General features: G+C 46.1%; 1 pseudogene; it reads right to left on the reverse strand.

The window, feature by feature from the left end:
* LOC123139274 (acid phosphatase 1-like) overlaps positions 1-17133 on the reverse strand; it is a 33592-nt pseudogene that overhangs the window by 15470 nt on the left and 989 nt on the right.

Consider the following 17133-nt stretch of genomic DNA (forward strand, 5'->3'; position numbering starts at 1 on the left):
TCCGATAGTGCAGTTTGGCCATGTCATTTACCAGAACAACCACTCCCCCTACACACAAATCTTCCACGTGAGTGTTAGCAACTGTCGTATGCTCCCTCCATTCCAAAATGCAGTGCATATAGCTTTATTGAAAATTAGAACCTCGCAAACTTTTACCGAGTTTTCGTGTACCAAATTGCACATGTAGAATACCCAGTATATATAATTTCATTCATCTTCGAGAGGTAACTATAAAGATGGGGGAGGAGTCTACAAAGAAAGACCATCGTATCACCTGTAGCAATTTCAACCTCCTTTGGTGTGAAGGAATATCATAGGAACTCTATATGATATGATTTTTATAGGATTTTTTCCTTTAGAGCCAATTGGTTCATAAGAATAGATTCATATACTCCACATTTCAAAGGAAATAAACATGATATCATTTTTATAGCTTTAGAGCCACTTGGTTCATATGAATGGATTCCTATACTCCCATAATTTCAAAGGAAAATAAACATTAGCATATATTCAATAGAAAAGTTCCTATGATATGAACCAAATTACATATCTTTTCTAATCCCTCCTCATAGGAATTGAGATACATGCCATCTCTAGATTCAATAGAAAAGTTCCTATGATGGGAACCAAATGACATCTCTTTTCCAATCCCTACTCATAGTAATTGAGATACTCCATGTCATCTCTTTCCCTACAACTTGCATGTATACATCTTCTATTCCTAAATAGCTAGTACAACCCACTAGTAGCTTTTTTCCAAAACATGCAACTATGGCACAAGAACTATATAGGGTGCGAATAACTTTGAAAGATGGTCGCTGGATGAAGCTAATCCGACAGTGCAGAGATGGCAATTCCAAGCACTACTGGCCGTTGTATATCATCAACATTCAACCAGATCTGCCAAATGTACAATTTAGAAGACTCCATGGTTGAACTTAAGCATAATGCACAAACCTCAAAACACAAGCACTTCTCCTTTTTTCTAGAATCTTCTGTATCATAATTGATTTTTTTTTCTAAATGAACTGACATTATTTGTTTTTTACTTTATGCTTTACAATGCACAACCCCATGAATCGTAACATTTTTTATAAAACTAATTGATTTTGAATGAGATGAACTATAAGAACTAAACAAACATCTACATCATGCATATATGACTCAAAGCTTTACATGCTATAGTGTGTATTTATTCATAATTTGGTTTCCAAATCTCATGCGTTCAATGCATGTGTACCTTACTAGTTTTGAGTAGAGTAGCAAATTTTGCACGGCCCCAGGTATATCAAAATGCAGGGCCCATGCATCATTGCCTTTTGGTCGAACCTACGTCCACAATTTTTTGTACGTACTATATCTCCACTGGTCCCCGAACCCAAAATGCTGCCTCATTCCTGTAAAACCAATCAGCCCACACATATTTAAGGCGTCGACTCAAACCAATCCCTCTCCCGTTTACTATGATGTGGCCCCGCACGCTGTAGTACTCCTACAAACCCTACCGCCACACGCATCATCGGTTTTCTTCAAGAGGATGAGGGAGAAGCCGATTTGTAGTGGAGGCGCTTTGAAAAAAGGATCTGTAGTGGAGTCCCCTACCCTAGTGTGCCCTAGGTAGCTTGATGCGGAGCATCCTTCCATCATCCCCATGGACTCTACACCGACACATCCAACCCCACGAGGACCCATGACAAGAGCTAGAGCACGCACTTTGGAAACCGAGGTGAATTCCTTCCTACTAGACTTGCATATGGACACGAACGGAACATGTTTACTACCTCACCAAAATATGATATGCCTCCTTAGGTATGAAGAGGAACATCACGAAGAAGCTCAGGAGCATCACCAAGGAGAAGGAGGACCACCCCAAGGCCGTGCGAACCAAGAAGAAGGACAACCGCAGCAGCATAGGAGGCTCCAGGCGACCCCGTGTGCACGGGCCCCTGAGACCCCGTGTGCACGGGCCCCTGAGACCCCGTGCCCACGGACTACATAGGAAACTGGCGCTGGAGCACCCCGTGCGCACAGGCCTATACCGTGCCCACGGGACCCCCGTGCGCACGGGCCCAAGTTAACCCATGCACACGGGCCTCCCAAGATGCCCGGCTGAGATTGCATCTTCGGCTCCTCTTCATCTCCTTCAACCCCAATGCTATATATTCCGTACCAAGGACCATGTCTAGGGTTAGCAAAGTATTAGATGAGATATTTGTGAGCTTTGCTCCTTCACCTTCCCTCTTGGAGGATCAAGACCCCCTAGGGAAGAATCCTTGTGGATTTCAAGACCTCCATAAGGAGAAGACTACCTTCAAGCCCCCATCTCCTTTGAATTTGGGATTAACTTTGCTATTGTATATTTCCTTTGATTGTGTTTGTGACTTGTGGATCTTGTGTTGTTACCCTAGTGGATGTGTAATTGGGAATTGTTGGAGTGATTGCCTCTTTGTGTTCTTGTTGTTTCTCTCCTTTTTCCCCTCCAAGTGTGAAAAGGTCCCTCTTAGGGTTCTACCCTACATCATCTTGGTATCATGAGCCATGTTGATTCACATCTTGGAGTCCCTACCTTCCACTTTCTAGCTTGATTTTGTTGTTTTTCGTCCTAATCCAAAAATCCCCACCAAAAATATCCCCAAAAAATTTTCTTGCAATTTGTTTGATCTTGTGAGATTTGGTTGTTTTGATCCATGAATTTGGTGTTTGGCAAGTGGATCTACCCCTCCATCTTCGTCCCCACCCTTCCACCATTTGAATTTGGCCAAAAACTTGGAAATCACCACAGGATCCGAGCAGTTCTTCTGCTCTTAGAAGACAGTGTGCACACGGGCCATCGGGACCCCATGCACATGGGACCCCGTGCACACGGGCCTCACTTACCCCGTGCGCACGGACTATCCAGGGAGTTTCGGCCATTTTCTATTTTTCCTCATTTCGTTTCACCACCACCTCTTGAGTTCTTCCACACCATTCCACGTGTTTGTTTGAGTGTTCGGTCGCGATTTCTCTCGTGTCCTAAGGTGTTTCGGCTACTTAGGCGAGAATTGGTATCATCATCATCGCCACCAATCATCGACTCGGACAACACATCGGCTTCGACAAGATCATCTTCATCTCTACCGTAATCAAGGACGGTAACCTCGACGACGCCTTGTACTCCCTTGCCATTAACTTGATAGCTTCGAGCCCTTTTGCGTAGCTTACCCATTGAGACTAGCTTGTTGAGTATTGTCGGGCCACGCCTTAGTGCACCATTTAGTGTTCCGTCCCTCCCGTGCATTTACTACTTGTTACCTCGTTGTGTGGCTCGTATATCAAGCTTCGTGGCATAGTCAAAAAAAAGAGGAAAAAAAGCTTTTAAGCAAAAGAGAAGCGAAGCAAAGAGCTTATAAGCAATAGCATCGAGCCTCTTAGCATACGTGCATCATCTTGGTCATCACATACATAAGCATACTTGGGATAGTGAGACGAGTGATTTCTCTATTAGGTTGGTGCACTAGCGTATCTAGCCCATTAGTGCAATCGAGCTAGCGTCTCTCTAGTATCCGTACGACAAGAGCTTTTCCCATGGTTCGACATCTTCGAGCTCACCCCTTGGTTGTGCGGATCCCATTTATCTTCCGTGTGTGTGTTCCTCGTGTTATCTTTGGAGGTTGCTCTATTTGTATTACTTGCCATTTGTGAATCTTCTCAACTTTATCAACATCTTGACTAACATTTGCTTGAATTATTTGGGCCTTTCCTAACCAAGCTCCTCCATAGACCATTTACTTGTAGGTGTGAGAAAGAATCCCCGGTACCAATTCCCCTATTGTAACATCACGTGGGATCGTACTTGTTACATCCACAATCTTCGGCAAAGGTACCTTTGGTTTTGTTCTCTCATTTTCCTACTCACCACCACTTTCATATGATGGATAGGCCAAGTTCCTCTACCAACCCACTCTTCATCGAACAAGACAACGACATGTCATGATTCGTCACCAAGAGCCACCTCTTTGGTGCACAACGAGCGCTACATCAAGAGCAACAAGCAATGAGCGACCGCATTGACAACCTCTCCACCGACTTGCGACTCTCCGAGCAACGTACACGAGACTACTTCGACAACAAGCTCTACGCGCACAAGCAAGAGAACGATGCAAGAATGGACGAGATCCGAGCTTTGTTGGTCAACCGGCCTCCTTCAACTTCTTCCTACTCAAGACGGAGCCACTCAAGTCGACACTCCGACGACAACTTCTCCGGCTCAAGTACACCATCATCGAACACTCTTCGATGAGCCACGCATCAAGACCGTCATGCCTCTCGCAGCCCGCTACACGTCAAGCATTCACAAGAGCAAGTCGATGAGCAAGTTCCTTGTCCTCAATCAAACCAAGTTGCTTTTGCACAAGCTCAAGAACGACAATGTTTTCGTCATCAAGAAGAAGAAGAACAAGCGCGTCTACACCAAGAGCAACAACAACTATGTGAAGCACAAGCTCTTGAGGCGCAACGTGCCCTTCAAGAATCAAGTCAAGCCATCGCCAACCGCAATCGCTAACGGCGCAATCGAGAGGAAGCACTTCGAGAAGAAATCCAAGAGAGGAACTACCAACCACGTGTGCACCGTCAAGTCCCTCAAGCTCCTCCACAAGCTCGTGAAGCTCCACCTCAACCTCAAGTTCAACAAGAGCAAGTTGATCATGGACTTCCTCCACGCCAAGAGCAATATGAGGATGATTACCCTCCACGTCAAGGGCGTCATCATCACCATCGCCAACTACACAATGAAGAGCAATGCTATGGAAAGCTCAAATTCACAATGCCCAAGTTCAATGGAAGCAATGATCCGGAAGAATACCTCTCATGGGCATTGAAGGTCGACAAAATCTTTCGTTTGCACAACTATGAGGAAGACAAGAAGATCACAATGGCATCACTTGAGTTCCTAGACTATGTGCTCATATGGTGGGAACAAGTCCTTGAGCGCCGAGAAGCAAGAGGTGACCCTCCAATCACCACTTGGGCTCAAATGAAGGATGTCATGCGAGCTCGATTTGTGCCCACCTACTACAACCGCGATCTCTTCAAGAAGCTACAACTCCTCAAGCAAGGTAAAAAGAGTGTTGAACAATACTACATGGAGATGGAGATAGCCATGATTCGAGCCAATGTCAAGGAAGATGATGAGCAAACAATGCCACGATTCTTGAATGGACTCAATCATCCAATCAAGAAGATCGCCGACTTCCAACCCTACTCCAACCTCATCGAGCTCGTGCATCAAGCGACCAAGGCGGAACGTCAAGTGCAAGATGACTTCAAGTACGCCAAGTACTCATCCAATACATACGGCTTCTCCAACAATCAAGCTTCAACAACTCTTCCAACATCTACATCAACCAAACGTTCTCCAAGCAACGACGACAAGCCAAGCTACAAGAAACGTTCGTCAAGTTCAAGTCGTCTTCCTCCTACCACAAGCAACTACAAGCCGCGTGCTTCTTCATCTACTCCGACCGATGAGACCGTCAAGACGAGCTCCTTCAAGTGTTTCACTTGCGGTGGCCGAGGCCACAAGTCCTATGAATGCACAAACAAGCGCACCATGATCCTCAACGACGATGGCACCTATGACTCAATGAGTGAAGATGAAATGGAAGCTCTTGAGCAAGTGGCCATGCACCGGCGAGTGAACAAGGATAAAGATGATAGAGTCTTTTGTGCTGAGGATTCGAGCCCCAGTCTCATTGTCTCCAAGGTCTTGACTCTTCAACATCAACAAGAAGAAGACCAACGATGCCACATCTTCCACACCAAGGCCAGCATCAATGGAAGGTCCATCAAGGTCATCATCGATGGAGGTAGTTGCCACAACTTGGCAAGTGAAGAACTATGCTCCAAGCTTCATTTGGTCAAGAGGAAGCACCCGCACCCCTACAAGGTTCAATGGCTGAGTGACTCCGGCACTATACAAGTTGAGCATACGGTCCAAGTCTCCTTCAAAATTGGTGAATATGAGGACACTTTGGAGTGTGATGTGGTCCCAATGACCGTTTGTCACCTCCTTCTTGGTCGACCATGGCAATTCGATCGGGGTGTCATCCACAATGGGCGTACCAATCACTATAGCTTCAAGATGAAAGGGAAGGAGTATGTTCTACGACCTATGTCTCCTAGTCAAGTGATAGCCGACAAGCAAGCCACCCATCATGGAGAGAAGAGTGTGAAAGTGAGCCACCCAAATGTGAGTGGGAGCCACAAGCCAAACTTGAGCGCCTCTTTGCCTAGAGAGAAAAACCTCATACTATTTGCCACAAAAAGTGAGATGAGAGAAGTGTGTGAGAACCCATCGAGTGTGATGCACTTTGTCCTTGTGTGCAAGGATGGAGAACCAAAAACTAACACCATCACAAGCTACCTTTGGTGTTTCAATCTCTTTTGCAGGAATTTCAAGATGTTTTCCTTGATGAGCTACCTCTGAGTCTCCCTCCTCTTCGAGGCATTGAGCATCGAATCGACCTCATCCCCGGCGCTCCTCTTCCAAACAAGGCTCCCTACTGTGTCAACCCCCACGAGACAAAGGAGATTCAACGACAAGTACAACAACTCATAGACAACGGTCATGTACGTGAAAGCTTAAGCCCTTGTGCCATTCCCGTTATACTTGTGCCCAAGCAAGATGGTAGCTATCGCTTGTGTTCCAATTGTAGACCAATAAATACTATTACCGTTCGCTATAGGCATCCCATTCCTCGATTAGATGATATGCTTGATGAACTTAGTGGAGCCAACTTTTTCTCAAAAATTGATCTTAAAAGTGGCTATTATCAAATCCGCATACAAGAGGGTGATGAATGGAAAACTGCTTTCAAAACAAAATTTGGCTTATATGAGTGGTTAGTTATGCCTATGGGTTTATCGGAGGCTCCCGGTACTTTCGTGCATCTCATGCATCATGTACTTCGCCCTTATCTTGGAGTCTTTGTTGTGGTTTACTTCGATGATATTCTTGTGTTTAGCAAAACCGTGAAAGAGCATCTTGATCACATTAGGGCTATTTTGCAAACACTTCGCAAGGAAAGTCTTTATGCCAACATGAAAAAGTGCACATTTGGTGTTGACAAAGTGGTTTTCTTGGGTTTCGTTGTATCTTCCAAGGGTGTCCATGTTGATGAAACTAAAATTGAAGCAATTAAAACTTGGCCCCAACCCACCAATTTGCAACAAGTGTGTAGTTTTCTTGGTCTTGCGGGTTTTTATCATTGCTTTGTGAAAGACTTTAGCACTATTGCCGCTCCTTTGCATGGAGAAAGAAGAATGCTCCTTTTGTTTGGGGATCTTTACAATCCACCGCTTTTGATGAGCTCAAGTCTTTGCTTACTCATGCTCCGATTCTTGCTTTGCCCAACTTTGACAAAACTTTTGAGGTTCATTGTGATGCAAGTGGTACCGTAATTGGCGGAGTTTTGATGCAAGATAAACGAGCAATTGCATATTTTAGTGAAAAAATCTCCGGTTCTCAACTTAACTATCCCATCTATGACAAAGAATTGTATGCTTTAGTGCGTGTGCTACATGTTTGGGAACATTATCTTAGACCTCATGAGTTTGTCATCCATACCGATCATGAAACACTTAAGTACTTAAAAGGCCAAACTAAGTTGAACAAGCGTCATGCCAAATGGAGTGAATTTATTGAATCTTTTCCTTATGTGATCAAGTACATAAAGGGTAAGGAAAATGTAGTTGCCGATGCACTTTCACGTATATGCACGCTTGTCACCAAACTTGAGTTGAATGTTATTGGCTTTGAGCACATGAAAGACTTATATGCTAATGATCCATCTTTTGCAACTCATTATGCTAAATGTATTGACGCATACATCTTGGGAACAATATTACATCGAGGATGGTTATCTTATGAGAGCTAACAAACTATGCATTCCTGAGTCTTCTCTTCGTTTGCTCCTTTTGCAAGAGGCTCATGGAGGCGGACTCATGGGACACTTTGGACGCGACAAGACATTTTCCACGCTCTCCAAGAACTACTTTTGGCCCAAGATGTTCCGCGGCGTCTCACGCTTCACCACCCGATGCTCTACATGTCGCAAAGCTAAGTCTAAAGCTCAATCCCATGGTCTTTACATGCCTCTTCCTATTCCTTATCAACCTTGGGAAGACATTAGCATGAATTTTGTACTTGGTTTGCCTAGAACTCAAAATGGAAAGGATTCCGTATTTGTTGTTGTGGACCAATTTTCTAAGATGGCACATTCCATTCCTTGCAACAAGATAGACGATGCTTCACACATTGCAAATCTCTTTTGTAGGGAAATCTTGTGCCTCCATGGAGTACCAAAGACAATCGTCTCCGACTGCGATGTCAAGTTCTTGAGTTACTTTTGGAAGACGCTATGCGCCAAGCTCGGAATCAAGCTCTTATTCTCATCCGCATACCATCCTCAAACCGACGGCCAAACGAAGGTGACGAACTGGACACTATCCACTCTACTTCGCGTGTTGATCAAGAAGAACATCAAGGAGTGGGAGGCGTGTCTACCCATCGCCGAGTACGCCTACAACCGTGCAAGACATTCGACCACCGGCAAGTCCCCCTTCGAGGTCGTCTATGGCTTCAACCCATTGTCCCCTTTGGACATTCTACCTCTTCCTCTACAAGAGCGCACCAACATGGATGCGAGTGCATGAGCAAGCTACATCAAGAAGATGCATGAAGATACAAGGAACATCATCGAGCGCCAAGTACACCGACTAGCGACCAAGCTCAACGTCAACAAGCAACCCATGATCTTCAACATAGGCGATCTCGTGTGGCTACACCTTCGCAAGGACCGCTTCCCCAACGAACGCAAGTACAAACTTCTCCCTCGAGCCGATGGACCCTTCAAGGTGCTAGCACGCTACAATGACAACACCTACAAGATTGAACTCCCATGAGACAAGTACAACATGAGCGATATCTTCAACGTCAAAGACCTCTCGTGTTTCCATGGTGATGAAGATTTTGATCCGAGGTCGGATCTTTCCCAAGGGAGGGGAGATGATGCGGAGCATCCTTCCATCATCCCCATGGACTCTACACCGACACATCCAACCCCACGAGGAGCCATGACAAGATCTATAGCACATGCTTTGGAAACCGAGGTGAATTCCTTCCTACTAGACTTGCATATGGACACGAACGGAACATGTTTACTACCTTACCAAAATATGCTATGCCTCCTTAGGTATGAAGAGGAACATGACCAAGAAGCTCAGGAGCATCACCAAGGAGAAGGAGGACCACCCCAAGGCCGTGCGAACCAAGAAGAAGGATAGCCGCAACAGCACAGGAGGCTCCAGGCAACCCCTTGCGCACGGGCCCCCGAGACCCCGTGCCCACGGACTACATAGGAAACTGGCGCTGGAGCACGTTGTGCGCACGGGCCTCCCAGGATGGCCGGCTGAGATTGCATCTTCGGCTCCTCTTCATCTCCTTCGACCCCAAGGCTATATATTCCGTACCGAGGACCATGTCTAGGGTTAGCAAAGTATTAGGTGAGATATTTGTGAGCTTTGCTCCTTCACCTTCCCTCTTGGAGGATCAAGACCCCCTAGGGAAGAATCCTTGCCTTCAAGCCCCCATCTCCTTTGGATTTTGGATGAACTTTGCCATTGTATCTTTCCTTTGATTGTGTTTGTGACTTGTGGATCTTGTGTTGTTACCCTAGTGGATATGTAATCGGGAATTGTTGGAGTGATTGCCGCTTTGTGTTCTTGTTGTTTCACTCCTTTTTTCCCTCCAAGTGTGAAAAGGTCCCTCTTAGGGTTCTACCCTACATCATAGCTGCCGCACGCATCATTGGTTTTCTCTTTTTTTATGCTCTTGCGCCCAAGAGTGAAATGATGGTTGCTTCGTCCGTCCAGCTTAATGCGGGAAAGGTGCGGCTTTGTGATTTGACCCCTCATCGCTCATTTTCTACTACTGTGGCGCTACGACCGGGGTGCCTCCAATTCCAACCGCTGCTCCGAACTATAATTTGGTGCATCGCACGTGGAACAAGACGGTATATGAGCCACATGTCGGCCAAAGGGGTCCTGTTAAGTGTGTCGCCATTTCGTGTGCAGACTGACCCTGCTTGAGTTGCTACGCCAACACGACAGGAGCAGCCTACCACTTGGTTTTGCTCCTTGGTGAATCCTGACTATATTGATCTAAACAGATACATACTGAACTACCCTCTACGTCTCATTTTTAGGCGTCACGGTTTATAGGGCGTGCACGTAGTTCTAGATCATCCATTTGACTAACTAAATATGAGTTACTATGTTACAAAAAGTATATCATTGGATTCTTAAGCAGATATAGTTTCTAAACATATAATGTTCATCACATATATAGCCAGTTTTATTCTCAACCTAGAACGACGTTCATGCCATGTAAACCGATACGGAGGAAGTATAGTAAAAATGAGGTGATTTTACCAAGCGATCGGCAGGGGATCATGGCCTGTCATGCGGTCCCACGTGTCATGATGTACCAAGGCGATGCACGTGTCCCTCTTGAGGCAGAAGCAATACTACGTGGTTTGAGATGATGGCGAAAGGAAGTGTGAAATAATGGTTGCTTCGTCCATCTGGGAAGGTGCGGCATTGTGATTTGACGTCTCATTGCTCATTACTACTACTGGGGCGGTACGACTTGGGTGCGTCCCCCCTACTGTTCTACACCGTTATTTGGTGCTTGACACGTCGACCAGGTTTCTATATGTCCCACATGTTGGCGACAGGAAGTACAGAGTTCATGAAAGCGAGCGTCAACGGAGGAGTACAAGACACGACTTGGGTTTTTGCTGCTTCGCGCGATCCATCATTACAAACGCGGACTAAAAAAGGCGAGCGCGGGTCTTTTCCCGCGCGGCAGGCAGGGGAGTTTGGCATAGTCTGTTCGGGGCAAGGAGGCAGGAAGGGAAACAAGCAAATAAAGGTTGAGCGACTTAGTTTTGGGAAAATCTGATTTTATGGAGTACATGCCCACTAGGGTTTATAGGGTTCATCTAAAAACATTCATTTTTCCGTTTTATAAGTCTCAATTCTACTAGTAGTAGTAGTACCATCACATGTTGTATTTCAAGGTGTGTTAGATCACCCGACGCAAGCAGTGTCAAGAGAAAACTCACCAATGCATGTAGAAGTTCATGGAAATTTAGTGGTCATTCATTCATTTGTTCTAATTAATGCCTCGGTAAACATAACTTCTTGAGAAAAACGAGCGTACTAATTACATGTGCAAACTACGAAATTAATTCAACCACTCACCGTCTATCTTGGTTGGAGAGATTTTGAAATTGAGCCATAAACTGGAAAGGAGGGAGTAGTAACTTTTGTCTCGATTACTATTTGTGGCCTTGTATAGATGCAAAATGTATTTTTTTCATAGTGTCCTTGTATATGTAATTGGACGGAGTACTAAAGGACAAATATATTCCAAACAATATGATAAGGTAGCAAGGACGAGGAGTAAACGGAGGGAGTAGTAATTTTCTCCTTGTCCAGCGAGCCACCGCGCGCATGGGAGAGGGAGCGGGCGTAAGGCATACAATACTACTACTTGTAAGCAAGCTTCACCTCACTATGCGAGTCACCGTGCCCGTGGGCGGGGGAGACGGCGTACTAAGCAAGCTTCTCCTCGTTTTGCGAGTTGACGGGACACATCAAAAGTACTCCAATGTATAGAGCCTTGCCTCTAAGGCAGGCCCCACATGGTTTGCCTCTTTTTTAACATAACGCATCAAGTCGCAATTTGTTTGTTCACCCGTGGTAGACGATCCTCCCTCCATCAAGTGGAAAACTAGTACATGTGTCAAATTACCACGTGGGCTGCCTTTTCATACAGAAATGAGCTCCACCATGTACCCACGCGGATGTGGTTGGGAAAGAGACGGGGGTACGTGTGTCGTGCGTGCACCTCTTCTCTTTGTGCACGTCCCCCACCTATGTGGGTGTGTGAGAGAGATATACAAACCTAGACATAATGCGCCATCCATCCCCATGACTCCGCCCAGTCCGACCACCCGTCACCACCACGCCCTACTCCTCCTCACCTTATCTCTCATCTTTCTCCCTCCATTTTTATATACAAGGCCACTATCAAAATTACAATTTGCAGATATACAAGGCCACTAACACTAATCGATGCAAAATTAATGGTGTTTGCCTCGTAGTATTAGCAAAGGAGGACATTAATTATCCCTTACATGCATGCGGGAGTGTGAGCATTGGCTTGATGTGCATGAAAGAGAAGAATACACATTAATTTACACGACAAACAAGGAAACAAGGTGGCTTGCAACATTGACTTAGAAGACATTAATTTTTGCCTTGGTACCTGTAATATGGGTTTGTGGCCTTGTATACAAAAATGGAGTCCGATAAAATTCTCGAGATACCATTTATCCGATAAAATTCTCGAGATATCATTAGTTTTTACAAAATGGGATAACTCCTGCATGGGTCAATCACAACGGGTGTTTTTAAAAAAAATGCATCTTGATGTTTCATGCAATGCACGGGCATCTTGCTAGTCCATGAAAACAACACATGGCAAAATTCCACGACGGACGAGGGATTTGAATCTGTTGGGAGGGGTTGTTTGGATCTTGCCCATGGTAGCCAAAATATTGGCTACCCTTTTGTCCACCGGTGCCTTTGCACCGATGAACGAGGAATGGCTCGAGTGCTCATGCATCCTCCAGTGCGCATGTTGGAGACGAGCTCGCACGAGCTGTGTTTTTTTTGTCCCACCACGCTGCCCGAGCCGCCCGCAGACCGATCGGCGACCCGCAAATTACGCCATCCAACCGTAGCTGCACACATTATGACAACAACTCAATCAACCGGACAAAATTCACGTAAACATGGCGATATTTCATATAAACAATGACGGAAATCATATAAAATACCAGATTTTCATACAAACATGATCGATTTCATTACATTCAAATGAACTACGCGGTGCTAGTTCTGGACAGCACAGGTACATAATACCTGGCCTAAATGGTCGCCCGACGATTGATTTGTGTTCCTCATGTCCAGCAGCACGATCACCAGACTGCCGGGAGCCCCGGAGGTATATGCTTCAGCGCAAAGGATGGCTCACTTCCCCACTGCCCAACTGATATCATTGGCTGATGCCGAAGACGATGGCGGAAGGGGGCTTCCCCGCTTCCGTGGAGCCCATGTGGGTTCAACGAAGGTCCTCGCAACAAAAGGATCTGGCAAGACACCAGTTCTGTACGCCGGTGTCGCCTCCGCAGTGGCCTTCATGGGACCCAAGCGGCGGCGGCCTCCCATGTTCTACTTCTCCTTGAAGATGGCGGTGGACGCGGAGGCGCTGGCCACCGACACGTCGCTCTCTTTGCACCCGGCTTCTGTCGCTGCTTGCATGGCGCGGCAGCCGGCATGGGAGTCTCGGCCACAGAAACGGGAGATGCGGTATGAGGCGGCGGCGTGGACGGAAGCAACGATGCTCGTGCGCCACTCCTTGTTGAGCTGGCCTCGAGCGGCGAGTTGCTGAACCGCGCGCCGGCTTGGGGCGGCAACTGGCTCCGTTGGGTGAGGGGAGGGAGGTGGATCAGCAAGCTGCATAGCTCATATCCGGCGGGCTCGGCGGGCCACCCACCCGGCTTGGATGCGGGATAACTACTCTTCGTAAGCCATTGTAAGAGTGGACAAAATGGTGAAGGAGGAGATAGGGGGAGGTGTGCGATTCTTGGTCGGTGTTTGGCCTCATTTAAATACGAGATTAAAATAGACAGCCGACGGGAGGAGCTCGGCCGGCGTTGCGTTTAATGTCGGCCCGGTAATGAACGAACGTGTGTCCAGAGTGGATTTCTCGGCTTCCACACGGGCGGGTTTCATGGAGGTGTTTAAATGCGGCAAGGAGGCGTGTTCAGCCGGGCGTGCCGCGAGTGGTGCCCTCGACTCTGACGTACGACACCACACCGTTCTTCCACTCACGTGTGGGCTGTTTGCTACATGGACTGCATGTTAGTGACCCAACGCAGGCAGCGCACAGCAGAGGAAGCTTTGGCGGGCCAGGGCGGTCAGAAGTGGGCATTTCATAAACCGATGATTGTACATTGAGTGTGACATCGTCTTTATCATGTAGATAAGCCTAGTATGTTGATAGCCCATTCGATACGTTGTGATTCATAAAGACCGCTCCAAACGTCAATGTTGTGCTTATCACATATAAGATTGATTAATGCCCGTAACAATCCATGTCCTTAACAAACGGTGCATGCACGTATAGGTTGAGCGTGTGTCTTGCGTCGTGTGCTTTGTGCATGCAGGCGTGCGAGTGTTGCGTGCGTGCAAGGGTACATTTCAGTGTTGCATGCATGTGTGCCTACGTGCGTGTGTTTGTGAGTGCATGTGTATGTGCCAGTGTTGCATGCCTGCATGCGTGCGTGTATTCGTTATGTGTACGTGTTAGTGTTGCACGCCTGCATGCGTGCATGTGTATGTGCGGGGTGAGGCTACATGTCAGTCGCCTGACTTTTTCATCTCTGGTCATTAGATTTTCCAGCTGTTGGATATGAAATCAAGGGCCTGCAGTTTATTATCAAACTCCACCCCCCTGAGCCACCAACCACCACTGGCCGAACCACAGGCCCCCGCCACCCGCGACCGTCCGAACCATTTATGTCGTTCATATACGTGCTGACGGGTGTGCCCTATGGTAATGTGCGCTGCTGAATATGGACCGTTTGACTGGTCAATTGATCGTGTCATCAAAAAATTACGGAGTTATATGGTGAGCTAGTGATCGTATGATCACCCAAAAATGAATTTTATTAACACAGTACAGACACAAGCTACCATTTCTCTCTTTCATATACGGGCTGACAGGTGGCCCCATGGTTACTTACGCGCCCCGATGGTCCAACACTAGTTGCGCCACGTGGAACGTTTGACTGGTCTATTGATTGTGTCATCAACAAAATACAGAGTTGTACGAGTGAGCCAGTAACCGTATAATCATGGCGTGTATTTTTTAAACACGGTACAGGCGCAAGGGCTCATATGTACACACAAGCACTCACCGCTATAAGCGCACACACGTAGACCCTACCCCTATGAGCACCTTCGAGAGAGTGAGCCAGCATATGATCTTGAGATTTTACGAAGTCACCATAGGTGCCTCGTAGTCGAGTGGAACATCTCCTCCCACTGAACGCACATCACCGGAAAATACTGAAATTAACCCAGGATAAATGCGAGCACCGGGACTTTAACACTGGTGGGCTCGAGAAACCACTGTCCTCTTAACCATCCAACCACATGTTGGTTAGCACGACAAAATGTATGTGGTAACCGTGATGAGCTTATTCTGAAGTCGAGTGGCCATATCGTGATTTCGCTTCAAATACAATGACCGTAAGTGTCATCAACAAAATACGGAGCACGCATCAAATTCAAAATCCGTTAGTGTCATCAAGAAAATACGGTGACGTATCATGAGCTAGATACCGTATGATCACCACGAGAATGTATACGGTGACCGTAATGAGCATATTCTGAAGTCTAGTGACCGTATAGTGCTTTAGCTTGAAATACAGTGACCGTCACGCGTGAATGTGTCGTGGGCATGCATACTTTTAGAGGGCCGAGAGATAGTTTGTGTGCGTACGTGAAAGTGGTGTAGAAAGAGGGGGTGTCCGGTGGAGACAAGGAGAGATATGCCCTTCGTTTCTCTTTCCCATGACTAATATTTTAGGAGAATATATAAACATTCACAATGCAGAACAAATATTTTTGGATGCACCATGCAATTAACTTTCATGTATAACATTGTACTATTGTATATGCTTATTTTCTTAGTGGCCAATTGCGTGTGTGGTGTGGTGAGCACATCATTTCTAGTTGTGGTGGGTCAACATGAGGACTCATGGGTTGGTTCCATCCTGCGCCACATAGGTTGGACTGAGACGCGTTATACGAAGACCCATGTGGAGGACTCGACGTACAACACGAAGCTACCAGAGTGGCGTAGGACTCTATCTCCATTGGTGATAAGCCGACTATATATGATTTGTAACCCTAGGCCCCCAGTATGTTATAGAAGCTTGGGGACTAGTTCGTCGATAGTATACACACACGCACAATGTCTGGTATCCACGTGTGCTTTGTACACACCCCTATCACTAATATACAGTACCAAGAGTAGGCTTTTTCCTCCACTGCAAGTGTCCGAACTAGGGTAAAACTTTGCCTCATATTACCATCCAGCCTAACAGTAAGGGATACCCTACCGAATGATATGATGGAATCATATCTGCCAACTACTAAGAGAGAGGTGTATCTGGCGGGGGGGGGGAGGGAATTTGTGCGAGAGAGGCCTAAAGATAATGTGCGTGTGGGAGACACGTAGGCACATATATGTGCGTATAGAGGGCTAGTAGAGACCGTGCGTGTGTGTATATGCATGTGAGAGAAATAGTGTTTTCCAGCTGAGATTAGTGAAAAGAGTGGTACATAGTAGTCAGAAAGAGAGAGATAGAGATAGAGAGAGCATGTATGTGAGACACCCCGACACCCCGAGAGAGATTGTGAGCATGTGTGAAAGAGAAATGTCGATGCATATAAAGTGTGTGCACTTATGCGTTAGATAGAGAGATATATGGTGTGTTTGTGAGAACACGCCGAGGCATAGTGCATCTACGTGTAAAATTCGGTTCTACGCATTAAATTAAAATATAATTTGGATGAGATCATGAATTTTGCAAATTGCGTATGGACGAAAATCGGTCTATCAGACACCCATACTCTATTGAATTCTAGCATGTGCATGTGTTTATTTCATATTATCGATCCATAGAGTGAGAGCGGTTTGAAATATAGGCAATGGATGCTTTTGCAATTCATATATAAACATTAATTAGTGCACTCCATGTTGTTAGTGTGAAGCACTTTATACAATTGTCACTTGCATGGATACAAACCAAATTGCTAGCTACGAAATAGAATACATGTCGAATTCAACATAAAGGGGGTTTTGAAGATTCGAATTCATAGGAAGTGCATTCATCTATTTGAACCTGAGATAATGGCATTTGTAAATCAGATGTAAAAGGGGGCATCAAT

The sequence above is a fragment of the Triticum aestivum genome, chromosome 6B (genome assembly GCF_018294505.1).
Source record: "Triticum aestivum cultivar Chinese Spring chromosome 6B, IWGSC CS RefSeq v2.1, whole genome shotgun sequence".
Classification (NCBI taxonomy): Eukaryota; Viridiplantae; Streptophyta; class Magnoliopsida; order Poales; family Poaceae; genus Triticum; species Triticum aestivum.